This window comes from Falco cherrug, chromosome 5 (genome assembly GCF_023634085.1).
Source record: "Falco cherrug isolate bFalChe1 chromosome 5, bFalChe1.pri, whole genome shotgun sequence".
In the NCBI taxonomy this organism is placed as follows: domain Eukaryota; kingdom Metazoa; phylum Chordata; class Aves; order Falconiformes; family Falconidae; genus Falco; species Falco cherrug.
Genome location: NC_073701.1, coordinates 72,705,527 through 72,712,161, shown reverse-complemented (window position 1 = coordinate 72,712,161; position 6,635 = coordinate 72,705,527). Strand labels below are relative to the sequence as shown.

Below are 6,635 nucleotides of genomic sequence, written 5' to 3'. Positions count from 1 at the left end.
GTAGATTGTAACATGATACCAAAACAAGTGGTTTTTAATATCTCAGGCGGTGTTCATTTCTGCATGAGATGCCTGCACACATCTCTTATAGACCTACTGAAGCATTTGTATGCATTTGTACTTCCTGGATTTGTTCTCCTCATGCTTTATCTAAAGCCTGATGAGTTCAGTGTCCATTCTGATTCTGGATAAAGTTCTTTTTTCTTTTTATTGTCTTTGCCTAATCCTTAAATTTTGAGAAGCAGCGTACCCTTCCTCACCAGTTTCCCCCAGCTGAGCAGGTGCTGAAATGTCTGACTCCTGTAACTGCTGCTGTTGTTTCTGTTAATTAGGCCAAAGCAAAATCTATTCCTTTTTTTTTTTAACAGGAATGGGGCAGAATGATACATTTGTCCTCAAGGGATATGTCCATTTTCTATGCATGAATGAACTATCCAAAGCTTTGCCTAGCACATGTGTCAAACACATTTGTCTCATTTAGTAGAATAATTAAATCACAGCAACTTGTATTGTAGAAATAACAAAATTTTTTTCTAGATTAACTAACTTCTTTTCTGGGAGGAAAAGGTGACAAAAATCTTACATATAGAAGTTCTTAAACACGGAAGAAAGTAAGCATATCTTATGATTCAGAAATTGTTTTATTTATGTTTTATTTAGAGGAAAAACCTTGTTGACATCAAAGCCTTTGGATATCTACTGGACACTGAACTTGAGATTTCCTTGAAGATACTGACTACATGTGTAAGTTCAAATATTAATCAAATTCCTATTTCAATCAGTTTTTAATTTCAGCACCCAAAGCTGCATAAATGTATTCATGAAAGTGCTATAAGGAACTACAAGGAACAGAAATATTTGCAGGGTCAAGCCATTAGGTTATACAGTATTTTGGCCTATGACAATTTGAAAATATAGTACTTAACTTTTGGAAAGCATTGAAAATATCATTGTGCATTTATCAAGCTTTCATTTTTTAAAAAAATCTTCAATAGTGGGTTTTTTTATCATGTTGTTATCTGTAGCATTTCCATTGTGAAATGCAGTCTTTGCTGATAAATAGGCACTCACAATTCTGATACATTTTACTTTCAGTGGAGAAACCTAAGAGCAGAGTCTGCTTCCCCTAATATTTTAACTGCTTGATGTTAGTGATTGTTGCAGTATTCTGCTGGGTCAATTTTGATTAGAGTATGACATCTGGGAGAAAAAAGGTAAGAGTCCCCAGAAAAGTTAGATGCAAATAATAATGTCATCACATCAAATTCATATTCCTTTACAAGTCTGAGATGTTAGCAGTAAAGAAGTGTGAGGTTGTCTGCTGATTTAATTCTGCTAGTGGTAGAAAAATAGATATATGTAAGTTTGCAAATTTGTAGGTAGCAGGGAGATTTTTATTTTAATGCCACTTCAGGGAATAGTTATATATAAGCACCACATGATGCATTCATATTTTCTGCTGAAACTCAGATTGCTGACATCAGTAGTTGTTGGAATTGAAACTTATATAGTAAAACCTGCACTGCAACAGTCCAAAAGCACTGCAGCAGTGAGAAGGAGGGATGCGGTCAGGAAAATATGAAGCACTCAGTCAGATGCCCCTAGAAGTAGTGAAAAGAATTCCACTGATCACAAGTGCTGGATCGGGGACTGAGGAAAAGATTTTGGGATAAGGAGAAGAGAGTAAGAAGAGAGAGAGCAAATGTCAAACTACTAGGATAAGGGTGCGGGCTCAGACCCTTCCCTGTCCCCAGTGGCTTACCTCTGTGTGTGTTGGCATGTGATTAAGAGAGTATTTTTTTTATTCAGGTTTATAAATATTGGTTGCTTTTTACATGTTTGAATCCAGACAAGGAGGTTTGCATTTTGGATATAATCTTCATTATATTCGCTGCAAATGCAGATGCCTGTATTTTGATTCCATTTTTCCATTCTTCCTTTAGAATAAAATTAGAAAAAAATCTCATTTTTTGGCTTGTGGTTATGGTAGGTAAGTGACAGGTACCTATCTGTCTATCAATGAACATTTAAAAAAGGAAAAAGGCTGGATTCTGAGCCCAGGTTGGGGATAGCTGCTGAGCAGGATTGGTTCTTTTCTCTGTAGGGGAGACAGGCTAGTAAAGAATCTAATTTTGGGAGCTGTGCAAATTATTTATGTCCTCGAGCATATTTTATGCAGTTGCTGAAGTAGATGACTCAGTTTAAAGTCTGCTTGGAGACAGGGGTTTAATGTAGATGGCTCTTTGCTTCCTTAGGCAGCCTGTGTTCCTACCTACTCCTGCGCAGGGGAGAGCTGTGAGGGGGTCTGTGGTGTGTCTGCATCTGAGAGGCTGCGGGAGACTGGAGTAACATACATACATGCAAGGCAGCTGGAGAGCTAGTATCACATCTTGATGTTTCCACGTGAATTGAGCCCAAGAAAGGTTTGATGTGGTAGAAACTGAAGAAAACTTACTATTTCTTAAAGATTTAAGAACACCAAAATTCTTGAGCTGATGCACGGGAGAGTTAATACGTAGTTTGGACACTGGCAGCATAGCCTTAATTTTTGCTGGATGTTGTGTAGCATGTGCTGTATTCTCGGAGGAGTTGAAGGAGCAGCCACTACAGAACATCCTTAAGCCCATAATAAAAAATTTGAGAAATGGAGCTGTAACTGTCTCATGGTATTTTAAAAACAAACTGTGAAAAGAAGCCTCAGGAAAATATTAGTTTTCTCAAAAAAAACCTGAAGTACAGAAAAAAATTTTCTGGTAATGGTAATATTTTGATGCAATGTGTGAGGTATTCATTTTTCTAAAGAAAAGTCAGAATAATTTGTGAAAGTTTTTTTTTCCCAGCTCTGGCAATAAAAAGGACATCTCTCAGATCTTCATTAAAAAGTAAGCTGATCAAAATGGTTTACATATTATATGCCTTTGTTTAAAAAAACCTTGATTGTATTTCTGTCTGTAATGGATATTTATCTTTCTCTGTAATTGCCTGGCATTCTGGTTTCAATTTGACTCTGGCTTTGTAGAACACGCAGTTGATAAAACATAAAAAGAGGGAGTTTGACTTGAAAATAATAGTGAGTTCTCCGTTCACTGGAAGTTGTATGCTCACCAGACATTTGAGAAAATGCTTCCTTGTCTTTTCGGTTTACTGGGTTTCACTACATATTTCAGCGCTAATTGCAATAACCAAACCCTTAACTTTTGTTTTGAGATCAGAGGGACCTCGAGGATGCTTTGAAAAGCTCACGACCAGCTGAGAGACAGGGAAGAGCCATGCTGCCAATGTTTTCGAAATACAACCACACGCTGCATTTTTTCTAAATGTTGTAGACACTGCAGCAAGGGTGCCTACTGGGGATGATCATCTGAGGATAAGTTGAGCCTTCATCTTTATTAATACAGTTATTAATACAGAATGATTGCAATTACTTTTTCTGAAAAGGTTTTATTTGGTTAATGAAATCCAGGAATAGGGTTCGCTAACAATGCCCTAGGGCTCCTTTGAAATTTTAGTTGTGCCTCAAATGCATTATTCTTAAAGAAAAAATATCTCCATGTGTATTTTTTTATATATTTGGTGTAAATGAAGCACCTACTGAATAAATTGCAGCTGTTATTTTCTTAATATGATTAGGATTCCTTTCATTAAAAAAGCTGATTTCTAATAAATGGACCCTCTGAGAAAAAATATTAAAGGACACATTGTCAAAATATGAAATGCTCTATTTTTCAATCATGCTGTTTAACTAAATAACAAACTGAAAAGGGTTGCTTCGTCAAAAGCACCATCAGAACAAAAAAACAAAAAACAGAAAAACAAAAAAACAAAAAGCACCATCAGAAGCTTCAGTGCGGTATTTACCAAAACTGATATTCAAACTACTGAACTGTTAGACAAAGGATGCCATGAGAGGCCACACCACTGTCATCTTGTAGCAGAATAAACTCACCTAGGAGCACCAGCTACAAGGGGCGCAGAAGAAAGCCTGCTTATTCTGTGTACTGGGTCTATGAATGAATGTAATATTTAGGTACTCAACATACATAGCAAAGACACTGCTGAATCTAGGCATCCTGGATGATATGAATACATGGGGCTAGAGCTAGAACGTTAAGGATCACCTAAATAGGAAGTTCGTGTGGGATATCTTTATTTGCAGTCAAGCAGTGTTTGGATGTCCAGGAGGGATGGGAGCAAAACAGAATAGAAATTTTTCTGATTAGTAATATGCTTATAGAAAGATAAAGTCTTAAAATCAGAGTCTTACAGTCTGAGGTCTTCTTTTGGTAACACCTCTTGTGAAAGGTGAGGGCAAGAGGCTGAGAAGTAACAGAACAAGGAGCATCTGCTCCAAGGCAGGAGTTACACAGTGCAAATCCTGTAATCTCTGCTCAGGCTGGCATGCTGGAAACAAGCAGAATAATAACACTTTTTATCACAAAAAGGATAATGTGATAACTGAGAGAGTGCACATATATTGAAGGCTAAACAAAGCTCAGATACTAAGTTAATAATAATAATTTAAAATTGCCCCAAAATTACAATTGCATCATTTGGCAAACTGGTGAGGTGACTGAGGGAGTGGCAGTAACAGAACACGCTCCCAGTGACCAGTACATACAGATAAAAATAAATCTAAGGCTAGAATTAGGCATTTTATTTATTAAAGTGTAAACATCTGTGGTTAGCCTAAAATAATCTGAGTGGCTCCTTTCAAACTTCTTTATCTTGAACTGTATGGTCCTGCCTTCACTGACCATTCGGCATGGATATATTTGGGGTTAGATTGTTTTTTTGTTACAGAGGTGGTCTGGTTTCAGCTGGGGTAGAGTTAAATTTTTTCTTAGTAACTGGTGCGGTGCTGTGGTTTGGATTTGGTGTGAGAATAACGTTGATAACATTACATTTTGTTTTTCAGAGAACCTATGGTCCTGAAAGCGAAAATGAAGACTTGATCCAGAAGGAAGAACTGAAATTTAAAGACAAAGAAGTTCTCTGAGAAATGAGCCCACTGTGAAATGATTGCTATTTCTTGTTAGTATAGCAATGGTGCTAATGAACTCCATACAAAGTCCCAGCATACTTAAAACTCCCATGTCCATCTGGTAACACAAATATGAGCCCAGTCAAGATCCACCTTATTTATTAGTGGTGTGACAAGCACCCTGCAAATGCGAGCACACAGCTTCCAGAGACGGGCTGCCCAGCCAGGCCTGTGCCTGCCTGAATGGCCAACGTGCCTGTCACCTACCTTTACAGTACGTCTCTATGTGTATGTCCTGGTCACCTGAGGCTGTCCTTGCAATCAAAAGGGAAAACCAGAAACTTTGATGGTGGGATATAGCCGGTTGCTGATGACTAGAGACATTACGTTTTGGAGTGCAAATTTTTCATAAAGTGAGTCCAGGATTCACTAAATTCACTTGGTTGGATGCGACCCATCACCCATGAGTGTTTAATTAGCCTTGGCTTTTACATACTGGTAGCAAAAAGTCATCTCTGTCTGAGAATACTGCCTGTCTATTTAGATAAAGAAGGAAAATAATAGTTTGGTTACTTCCAGGGTATCCAGAACTTCTGCTAAATAAACAAGACTTGGAAGTATTGTGATATTTATTTAAATCATGCTCTTCGTAGCCATTTTTTTCATCCAACATCTTCTGCTGGTATTGTCATGGAGACCATGGCTGTTAATGTCATGCAGTCCTATAATATACACAGAATGAGTATTGCATCTCATAATTCATAAAGCCAGGTTTATACAGTGTGACAATCCTCACCTCACAAAGCAGAATTATAGCTGTACCTTTGTTGACAGCTTTGAACTTTGGACATTTACTGGCTATGTTGCCGACAAAACTGAGCAAAAAGATTCAGTGCTTAAGGTTACTTATGCATGTTCAATATTCATTTGTTCAGTAGAGAAAAAAACAATCCACTTCAGTGGATTTGTTTTGTTTTGTTTTGGTTGTAATAAAAGAATACAGTCCAAGTAATCTCAGCGCACAGAACAGCAATGTAATTGACAGCTACATAATCAGTGCAAAGTGTGCTCACTAGTATTGGTCAAATTCCTTTGGGAATTCGAACGTATAGCTTCTGCACAAAATCCTTTGGTGGTGACTCAGACTAAGACAGATGACTTTGAACTGGGAATGCACTGACAGGCCATTGGCTTGGCTCAGGCGCAGAACTGGTATTCTCAGGAAAGAGACAGTAAAAATGAATCTTAGACAAAAAACTTAAACCACTATAACTGCAGAAGTAAGACCTCATTTAGACATTCTAAGTCACACCACGTGTATGTCAGGACTATTTCCTCTTCAGCGACATGGCTCTAACAGTAAACCACAGCTTCATTTCCTCTTTTACCTAAGACATAGACATCAGAGACAAAATCCAGCAAGTCCTTTTGCTACTCTGCCATAAAAAGAGAAGATCCAAGTTTCCTAGGACAGGACTTACTGAAGACTTAGAGTACACAGCTTGAAATACTGTCCAGCCGTCGCACTAGTTTTATTCCTAGATACCTGATCTAGGTGAAGATGTCCCTGCTCATTGCAGGGGAGGGTTGGGCTGGGCTACATGGCCATTACAGATCCCTTCCAACCCAAACCATTCTATGATTCTGTGGGTAT

At 38.0% G+C, this 6,635-nt stretch overlaps 1 long non-coding RNA gene across 1 annotated transcript; it reads left to right on the top strand.

The window, feature by feature from the left end:
• The first annotated feature begins 475 nt into the window (after window positions 1-475).
• Window positions 476-5,809, top strand: LOC114017023 (uncharacterized). The gene is made up of 3 exons (XR_003561828.1): window positions 476-567; window positions 661-744; window positions 4,916-5,809. It is a non-coding gene; the product is annotated as an uncharacterized LOC114017023 (long non-coding RNA).
• The last annotated feature ends 826 nt before the right edge of the window (window positions 5,810-6,635 follow it).